The sequence below is a fragment of the Macadamia integrifolia genome, unplaced genomic scaffold, assembly GCF_013358625.1.
Source record: "Macadamia integrifolia cultivar HAES 741 unplaced genomic scaffold, SCU_Mint_v3 scaffold904, whole genome shotgun sequence".
Lineage (NCBI taxonomy): Eukaryota > Viridiplantae > Streptophyta > Magnoliopsida > Proteales > Proteaceae > Macadamia > Macadamia integrifolia.
The window spans coordinates 71,183-81,877 of record NW_024870576.1 but is presented as its reverse complement, the minus strand read 5'-3'; positions in this window follow the sequence as shown (position 1 = coordinate 81,877).

The following is a 10,695-nucleotide window of genomic DNA, read 5'->3' as shown; positions in this document are numbered from 1 at the left end:
AAAAAAAAAAACTTATCATGTATCAAAGCTACTCTTAAATTAGACTATTGTTGTTCTATTAAATCAAAGAAAGAAATAACCCTGCCAATCTAGTATAGGTAACACCTAGCACACGGGGCTAATTCGGAGGACGAATGAGAGCATTTTCAAAACAAGGGGCGGTGGGGGAGTGGTCTTTTCGCTCCTGTCTATGTTTGGAATAGACAACACTAGACAAGCAGGATAAAAATATTAAAAAACCATGGCCGAAGTTGAACTGGAGTATCTATGGAATCTTACATGATTGGCTCAATTTACAATGATCATATTTAGTCTTAGCTCTAAAGCTTGTAATTTATTGAATTCCTTTTCAAAGATTGCTACTCCATTATCAATTGCTTCTTTTGAGTTTAGATTTTAAATTTGTAATTTTGATATTTAGTGTGTGATTTTTTTTTTGGTAAATATTGTGTGAGTTTGACACTATGACCCCCCTTGCAGCCATATAGCCAAAACTATCATACAAAACAACAATAACAATAACAACTCAATCTTTTCTCAACTAAATGGGTTTGGTTACATGAATTTGTAAGAGGGTAAAATAAAAAGAAAAATAAAAGAATAAAGCAGCATATCTAGAACTTCCCACTTAAAAGTGGTTGGCTACATAGATCTTCACCCTCCAAACATCTCTGTTTGAGGTCACATTAGAGTGAAGACTTATTCTCTGCATGTCTTTCTTTACAGTATCTCTATGGTCATTTTACGCATGCCTCTAGCTCTTTTAGCCCATTCCATCTACCTTGTTGAGGCCTCCCAAGGGCTCCTTTAAACATGGTCATACCACCTTAAATGACATTGTCAAAGCTTGTCCTGAATGGGGTGACTCTCAAGTCAACTCTAACTCGGTCATTCCTAACTCTCTCTTAGTTTTGCCGTACATCCATCTTAAAGTCTTCGTTTATGCCACACTTAACTTATGACGCTTCTTGACTATCCAACATTCTGCCCTATACATCATAGTTGATTTTCTGGCTGTCCTGTAGAATTTTGCTTTAAGCATTAGGGGTATATATGAGTTACACAACACTTCGGATTTATATCTCCACTTCATCCATCCTACTTTAATTCTATGAAAAATACATAAATTTTACACCTATAGAGAACTATCATATAAATGAAACATAATATAAGTTTACACCTACATTAGTGGCATCATATGTTTGCAATTTGATATAGTTTGGTTTAGAACAAGCCCCATCACTGCTCGAGTTGCTATTTGCGGGTTCGAGTTGACATACCCCATTATCGCTTGTTGATTATGCGAAAGCATTGCTTACCGTATGGGGACTATGATCACTACCATGGAGCATCTTTTTTTATTTACCTAAAAAAAAAAAAAAAAAAGAGTTTAAAAAAAGTCATGTGAGGGGGGTTTGACATTCGGTGGCTTGTACAGGCTGGGTACGATTCATGCCCAGCCAGAGCCCAACATTCCCAGCTCAATTATTCAAGGCTGAAACGTGGGCCTTTCTTCAGGAAATGGGCCATTGGCAACAAAAATATAATGGGTCTTCTTTCATGTCACAGGACATAGGGCTTCCATGTTAGCAAGAAACCAAACCCACTTCATTATTGAAATTTCATTTTCTCAAACAAGTAAAGAACGGGTATCAGTTCACTGTGTTTTATAAACATCGTATAATATGACAGAGATATATGGAGTAATGGAGAGGAAGAGAGTCACATCAGGACCTTATCTTCTTTAACTATTCCAGCGGTGAAAGAAAACTTTGTCCAATAAATAAAATACGTCAAATGTGAGTTTAATATGATGCAAAATTACATGAAATAACTAGATTCCATCACAATGAAAGGACATTCTTTTTAATTTATGAGTAATTAGACAGGGACTTCCACCAAAAAATTAGAAAGGGACATTTTGATCACTCATCACATTGAAGGATCCGCCTGTGTACCCATTGTGCGTTGTACGTGGCAAGTGGTGACTGACATGTAGATTTTCTTGTAGAAAGAAAAAAAAGAAGAGAGGGGTGATTATCTAAGTATTTAAAATAAAATAAAATAGAATAAAAATTGATAATAGTTTTAGAAACGGGCTGGAATTGTTACCTAGTTGCGTGATCATTGCACTAGTGTGGGATCAATTAAGGGAATTGCTTAGGCATCCAATCAGGGACATAATAGTCTTTTCGTCACCCTTGCGTTTGGATGTAGGGATACACGATTAGGTAGCAATTTTGTTCCCTTCAAATATAAATTAATCCCATTTTTTTTGTCTTGAGCTTGGTTTTGTCATGTAAGATTTTAACTAGGATTACTTCCAAAACAAGAAAGAAAGTCAATCTCTTTCGCTTGGATCTTGTCAGTGTTAGTTATCTCTCTAATCGGATTGCAGTAGTAGAAGAAGCAGAGCTACATCATATCATGTCATAGTGAGTTGTGCGAGGCATCCTAAGTGGGAAGATAAGCCATGCTGGTTTGAATATGATAGATAGGCAGAGACAACGACAAAATTTTTAGAATCAATATTAACACCGGTCTTTCTTAAGATGATTTACGAAATCCAAGCTGAGATGGAGATCTTTTGATGGGGTTAGCATTTGGGGGAGGGGGGGGACCTTTAAGACACAAGGAAGAGTTATCACATTAATTACGAGGTGGAGAGTCATGTAGAGCTTTTATCTTTGTTAATGAAAATTTCTCAGATTCTTTCTGGTGGATATAAACATTCATGTTGAACCACATTAGATACTTGAAATTTGTGTATGCGATTATTTTTGTTTAGTTTCTTTCTCATGTCTGTACATTCGCTATCAATATTGTTGATATGTCGAGCTTTGATTAAAATACAAACTTCACATGGAAAAATAAAGATTTTTAGAACTTGTTTTTGAAAATATTTAAAAATTTCAAAGAGTGTTTTTTAATTTAGTTGAAATTTCACCAAATATTCCCCCTATTCCCCAAAAAAAAAAAAAAAAAGCTCGGCTGTGAACAATCACCTTCAACATGCATGAAAGAAGCTCGGCTGAGTTGGGGTGATCTGAACCAGTTCATGGGATTAGGAGAAGGGACACCATGCATTGGTCAAGTGTCAAATTTCATGCTCTAATCATGGTTCTACGAATCAGTAACAAATCGGTTGAATTGGATTCTTTGAAAAGGAATCAATGGAGGACGATCTCGATTATGGCAGATCAAACTGAATTTTCAGGCCAATTCTAGAGTGATGGAACCGATTTCAGCTGATTTCCATCGAATTACAATGAAACTCATGGAGGCTGATCCCATTACCTATTCCACTTACCTCATTGGACGTCCATTGCACAAAATTAGACTCTCTTAATAGTCCAAAATCATCCTACCATCGATCTACACCAAAAAAAATCAATTATCGAACCCTGACTTTGTTAATAATTTTTTTGGTTAAAGAATGGTACCTGATAGTGTTTTCTACCCCCACACAAATGGGATAGTATAATTGACTTTTCAGAGCCTAATTCCATTTCCCCATATGTGAGAGCATACGAAAAATATCTAATAGCATTCCTTTTCTCTAATTTTCTTATATTAACTTTGACATGTACTTGGGTCTAAAATTGGTATGTGAGCAGAGAGAGGTTGACCTAACTTCGACTGAAAAAAAAAAAGGTTAACTTAACCTTTTAAAAGAAATTCGGGCCCAAACTACTTGTCATATGTCAGAAAATCATGCCTTCTCATGAAGCTACTTGCACTTTCACTTCAATGATTTAATGCTTTATAGTGTGCTCTACTGTCTAACAAGAAAGGAAATGAAATTTTTATATAATAAAAAGTTCTGTAATTATTACCTCTCACACGATTATACTATTATAATTTCAAATAATTCATATTTGGTTATAAAAGTTTATTTTCTTTACCTTTAAATCCTTTTGATCTGAAAAATAAAATAAAAATTACATCTGAAAAGCACCAAAAACTAATACAATAAGTTTATATAATCATATTAAATAATGATTACTGAGGTTTTTTTTTAGGCTTAAAAATTATTCAATTTCATTTCTTTTAATTTCTCTTGCAAACAAATGGAGCATGGCATTGAAGAAATGTATTAAAGACCTGTCTACTTAATGGCCTATTCTTTTGCTCATGGCCTTAGACTGTTCTAGTTGTAGATGGAATCTCATCCAAAAAAAAGATATTATTAAAGAACTTTTTGACCAAATGAAAAAATAATCATTTAATAATTTTTTCAATGGATTAATCTGATCTTTCTACATATAATAGGAGGATGCATGACTACATAGGATGAAGACGTATTTGAAAATTCATCCGTGACCCATAATTGATAACATGTCTTCTTTCATAATTAGACCAATTGCCAATGATTGAATGATAAAAAAAAAATTTAATAATTTTTCTATAGATTAATATGGTCTTTCAACATACAGTAAGGATAATACATGACTACATGAGGATGAAGACGTATTTGGACATTCTTCATGACCCATAATTGATAAAATCTCCAATCCCAATCTAAAAGAAAGAGTGTGTGATAGTGGCACACACTCTTCAACAACCACCTAAGAGGGGGTGGTTACCTAACACCTTCGAGCTTGACATAAAGAAGACATATAACTGAATTGAGAGAAATTTTTTTATTTTATATTAGCAAGGTTGAGACTATCTGAGAAATTAGTGTTTCTATTACATCGATGTGTAAGCACATTTTTTTACTCTATTGTTCTCAATAGATATCATACCATCATGGGGGCTAAGGTGGGGGGACCCACTTTCCCAAGTTTATTCATAATATGCATAGAATGTTTCACATCTCTAATTATAAAAACGGCTTTTCTTTAAGGAGTGGTATAAGAGTCAGTCCTCAGAACATACATTGTTTTTTCACATATGATTGCTTCATCTTTCTACAAAGAACATGGTTCTATGACTTCTATCCGATGATTTAAAGAGTAAATGAATTTACATTGTGGAGAATCAGAACAAGTGGTAAATTGTAAAAATTGTAAAATAAAAGTTTCAAAATACCTTTTTAACTGCTTTTGAAATTTTGGTTTTGAATGTTTTCCCTCCCTTAAGATTTAAACTTTGGGAAGTTATTTTTTAAAATACATTTTCTGTAGTAATTTTCATCTCACATTGGAAGTGCAAGAGAGTGAAGAGAGGTTAATGTATAGGAATGAGAACTATACGATAGGATTCCTTGAGAGAGGTATCTCTCCTCCTATATATCTAGGGTCGGTTTGGGATGTTTTTCACTCACGCACATCATGCCTGGCTTGGCCAAGCCAGGTTGAAGTGAGGCAAGGCTTTGGTACATGAAATATATTTTGCTCTGGACTGGAGATGTTTCTAAGTTTCATTTTCTCATTTTTAGGTAAGATTTTTTCAACGATTGAGGTATCCATTCCGATGCCGTTTGGGGATTTCCCAACATCGATTTTAGATTGTTGAAAATGTTGGATAAAACATTTCAGATACATTTGCTCTCTATTTAATGTCTAATGTGTGTCATCCAACACATTGCCAACACTTTCCCTCAGCTTTGGGTGTTGTAGCTTGTTAGGACCCATGTGAGAACAATGGTATAACCACGCCCAAAAGAGGAAGGGAAATACACAATTGTCCTCCATCTCATCTTTGAGGGAAAAGAGAGATGATAAAATAAAAGTCACCACCTAAAATAGGGTTTATGGTCCACTTAAAACAAAGAATGACTCCAGAACAATCCAATGGGAAATTGGTCGAACCAATAGTTTGGATACAGGTCAAGTTATAGTCTAGGAAAGGTGTTCGGCACCCCAGTCCGCCCTATGTGAATTAGTCTTCCTATTACTTAGCTAAAAATAAAGTAATATGTGCTCAACATGCCATAAAAGGAATAAAGTACTAAAATAAATAGAAAGGATAATAGACACATACAGGGAGGTTTGGCTGCATGACCTAGTATAACATATAAACAAGACAAAGATAATATAAAAAACACATGAAAAACCCTAACTAAGCAAACCTTAATGCACGAGAAAAGAAGGAAATCTTAATGGTACGAAGGATCCATTCAAGATTATTATGATGAAAATATGAGGAAATAATAATGGAAATTTGTACATAATTAAATATAGAAAAAAAAAATCTCCATGAGGCCCAAAACAAGAATGAAATAATTACGAAAAATTCCTAAACATCTACAAAAATAGGAAAAGACATTCTTTTTTTTTTTGGGTAAAAATAGGAAAAGACATTCATGGATTCATAACATGAGACAAAAACTAACTATATAAACATATTGAAACATAAACATTAACTACCAACACCATTAAATCAACGTCCCAGTAATTGTATGATCACTATCAAAAAAGGTAGGATCACACATCTAAAAAGCATGCAAAAACAATGGTGCAAACAATAAAATAGGTAAAGAAGACTCGCCTTGACCAAGCAAACCCAATAACTACGGTAGAAAAGAAATATGAGAGGGTAGGAGGCTGCTCTGGACTCAAAAGAGAAGTTCCAATTCAAAATCACTCTTGCCCAAGTACTTAGGGCTTCGAAACTTGCTCTTTTGAACCAAATCTAGTTTAGGAGAGACTGCAATAATGGAGAGATAGTCCAAAGAATCCTTCTCAATGTGAAGAACCCTATATTTATAGAATTTATAGGTATCACAACCCTCTTTACATGTTTTAAGTCCATGAAGCATCCGAGAGAAAATCATCTCATCGATAGTGCAAAATAGGGATACACAATTGACCAAACTCTATCCAACTTTTTGGAGGTGTTTATCACATCTATAAGACACCCTAATGGCTTACTAGAGTTAGTTCATAACTATCACTTACAAGGGGTCAACTTACATGGTTTCTAGTTGTACCTTTCTACTATCAGTATGCAAATCTTATTGGCTATATATACTTGATGTAGAAACTCATGCTTGAAGGCTCACACCTCATCAATTTTTCCCTAATCTATTGATAACTTACAATTTGTTTTGTAGATGATATCTTAGTGTCTTGATGGATTTGTTAAGTTGTCTGGGCTCTTTCTGAATCACCGAAATTCTCCAGCTTTCTTTTCTTTTTCATCTTCGGCAGTTCAAAATGACATGTGCAACGTTTTAGGTATACCTTGGGGTGAATTCCCTATTAGATGGTTAGCTATACCTATACCTCTAACTTCCAAGTCCTTATCCATTTGGAGAAATGTGTGTGACTATTTCATAGAGGTTTTTTTCCCTCAGGGGTTTTCTAAAAATCAAATTAATAATTGGAACATATTTCCAACCCCTAATATTTGGAGTTAACACCTAGGGTGAGGGCCTAGACCAAATGGGTGAGCTTGATCCATAGGAAATGGCTCAAAAGTTACTCTAGTCCAGAGATTCATGAAGAGTGGCTCTTACCCTTTTGGCAACTAGGGTGATTTTCAGCAATTATTTTGTGCCATTTCCACAATGTGAGACACTACTTGAATCAATTCCTCAATATATAGCAGTCAAACCTCAAATACCATAGGTTCAACTAGTGGCTCCATTGCTGATCAGAGGAGTCAAACCAAGGTTTGATAGGTTCAGGATTCTAGGATTAGGCTTGGCTGGTCAAGGTTTGGGCTCCACATTAATTAAGGATAGTTAATAGGTCATTTCCAAAGGTATCGAATCCTCTTCCGAAAGAAAACGTAGATTTTATCTATATCCTATAAATCATTATCACTGTAGGAAGCTAACAAAATTGGATGTCTACAAATAGCAATATTGAAAAAAATGGGGAGGATCAAGTTATACAGGAACCTAATTCAAGTGGAACATTCTCCTTCTCTTCAACATGGGAAGTGATTAGAGCTCGTCATAATCAGGTTTATTGGGCCAAAATTATCTGGTTTTCTTAAGGATCACTTGTCATATTTTTATTACATGATTTGCTATTCTCAAAGCGTTGAGCACTAAGGACCAGTTGGTTGAGTGGGGCATTACAGTGGACCAACGGTGTGTCTTATGTGAAAGCTCAGAGTGGATCAGGTTCACATACAAAGATGTACGAGAACGACCTTGGTTCATAAATTTATAATCAATTTTCTCTCTCTTTATTTAATAAATTCTAAATCCACGAATCAAGAACATACGAGAACATTATTTTATGTGAACCTGATCCGTTCACCTTTGGCGATTTAAATCACCTCGTTTTTTGGAAAAGTTAGTGACTTTTATTCACTATATAAGGAGGCAGTTGTTAAGCTTTAATGGTGTAGCTCTCAAGAATGTTTTTAGAGAATCAAACCAGGCTGCTGAGTCGGTGACCACTTGTCCAAGTTGAGGACTTCATTTGGCAGAGAAGACTATTATTCCTTTTAGAATTTAACCTCCAAAGTCAAGCTTCTAGAGGGTGTGGATATGCTAGTATTAAGTGTAAAAGAGGGGTGTAGTAGTGGTGACTGTGGGGCTGTTTGTTGTAGGCCCTAGATATTTTTGGATAAAAATCGTCTGTTTTTTTAATCTTTATTTTTCTTGTGTTTTGCTAATTGCAGAAGATGACACTTGTCATCAACGGTCAAGATTAATTCAGTTGGGTGAGAGTTATTACATCTAGTTTGATTTTTAACTCAATCTTGGTCGTTCACTTAAAGTAATTCCACATGTCGCCTTATGAAGATAGCAAAATAAGAAAAACATGGATGAAGAAAAATAGACAATTTTTTTCCAATATGTCCTGTGCTTTTTCTTTTCGTATTTATTATTTGAAAAAAAAAAGACCGTGTCAGTCTGGTGCACAGGAAACGTTCAGACTAAATAGGGTTTGAAAAGACCGTTGCACTGGCCCTTTGACATGCTCTGAATATATACGGATGCATTCAACCATTGTTCATTGGTCTAATAATTTCTACGCCAAAACCAAACCGGCAATATTCTCAATCGCTTATTAGGTATATTGCTTTGCTCTCTCTCAAAAAAAAGTTCCCCCTAGTGGAGTCCCCCACCCTCCAAAAGAGAAAATGACTTCTTTGGACAAAAAGAGACGTTAACTTTACCGTGAAAGACTTTCTAGAAGAAGAGCTAATCGAGACGAGCAAACATATAGAAAAGGGGAAGAAGTGCATGTCATTGAACTAAATTCCCATTGTCCATCTTGAAGCCAGCAAAAGTTAAAAAATAAAAATTAAATCAGAATCAATCCGAATCAAAATGGGCACATCCCTCATTCTTAATTAATTCTAATTAATGCTAGTTCATGTTACCTATTAATGAAAAATCAGTGATTAAAGCCCTTAGATTTTTATTTTTGGTTTTTTTAATCAATAAAATAATAAAAATAAATAAAACTTCCTATAAACAAGATCTACAAATCTATGGAATAAAGGGAATTCAGGAAAAAAAATGTAAAACTGTGAAATTTTGTTGCTCTTTCTCAACTTCAGTTTCTAAGATTTCCTCAAATCCTCAAATCATGATCTGATTCAATTTGAAATCAGTAAAGACCGATCCTACATACAATTTTGAATTTTAAACCTTGGTTAAAATTGAATAATTCAAGAATTAATTTTACAATTTTCAAAGGCCCAAAAACAAAACAGGTTTTGAAAGTCCTCATTATGTACCAAGTCTATAAAAAAAAATTCCCATCTTAATTCTTAGCATAGTCAAAATAATGGGAGGCACACCAAGACAATAGGTTGGCAATTTGACACTGCTCGCTTTAGAGCGTGCCTGAAGGTTGATCAGTGGATTAACTTCTCTTGAAAGTGCTCTGATACTTGCCATGCACCGCTACTAGGCCCCCTAGCCTCCACCTCATGGGCCTAGAGGATGCCCAGGTCCCCCCCCCCTGAAAACAGGGGATTAATTTATGTGGCGTCAAAACACTAGATGGACGGCATTCTTTCTCCTCAAAATAAAATAATATAAATAATTAATAAAAATTACTATTCTAACACATAAATCTTTTTTTTTTCCTTTTTAAGAAAAATTAAAAAAAATTCTCTAAAAAAAAAAATACTTCTTCAATTGAATAAACCCAGCCTAAAATAGGACAAGGTGATGGCTTCTAAATAATTTAGGAGTTAATATCTAAAAATTTGGCTTTTAGAAAACCAAAGCTTACCTAAACATGGACAGTAGTGTTGATAATTTAGAAGTTAAAATACTAGAGCCGCCCTAAAATTGTCAGACACAGTCATTTTTTGTGGTCCAATCACTAGTAGTAGGATCCTATCAAACAATTAGAATAGGAAACCAAAAAAAATTATAAATGGGTTTCATTGTCCTCGAATAATAGCATAGTTGGATCAGTAGCTAAGGCATCAATGGGGTTGGTAGCCTACTGGTGAAAATGCCCTCAATCCATTACCGCTCGAGTTAGCTGGTTTTGAGTTCAAGTCTTGACATGTCCACTATCGCTCATTAGTCCTGTGGAAGAAAAGAAAAAAAAAAAAATCAGTATCTAAAGCACCAATATTCAATACATTCTAGATGGGAAGTATATATCATCAAGGGACCACAGGGTTGGCAATCTTTTCTTTTGTTCTTACAATATTTAACCTCACCCCATTGCTTCCTTTTAACTCAAGCCCCAAGGTGATTGCTCGTTTAAGAGATATCATTCATGTGTACTCATGTGGTGCAAGGCAAGAAGGAATCCATTATTTATTTGGTTCTAGGGTTTCTATGGTCAGATTGCCATTTTTTTTTTCCTATCATGG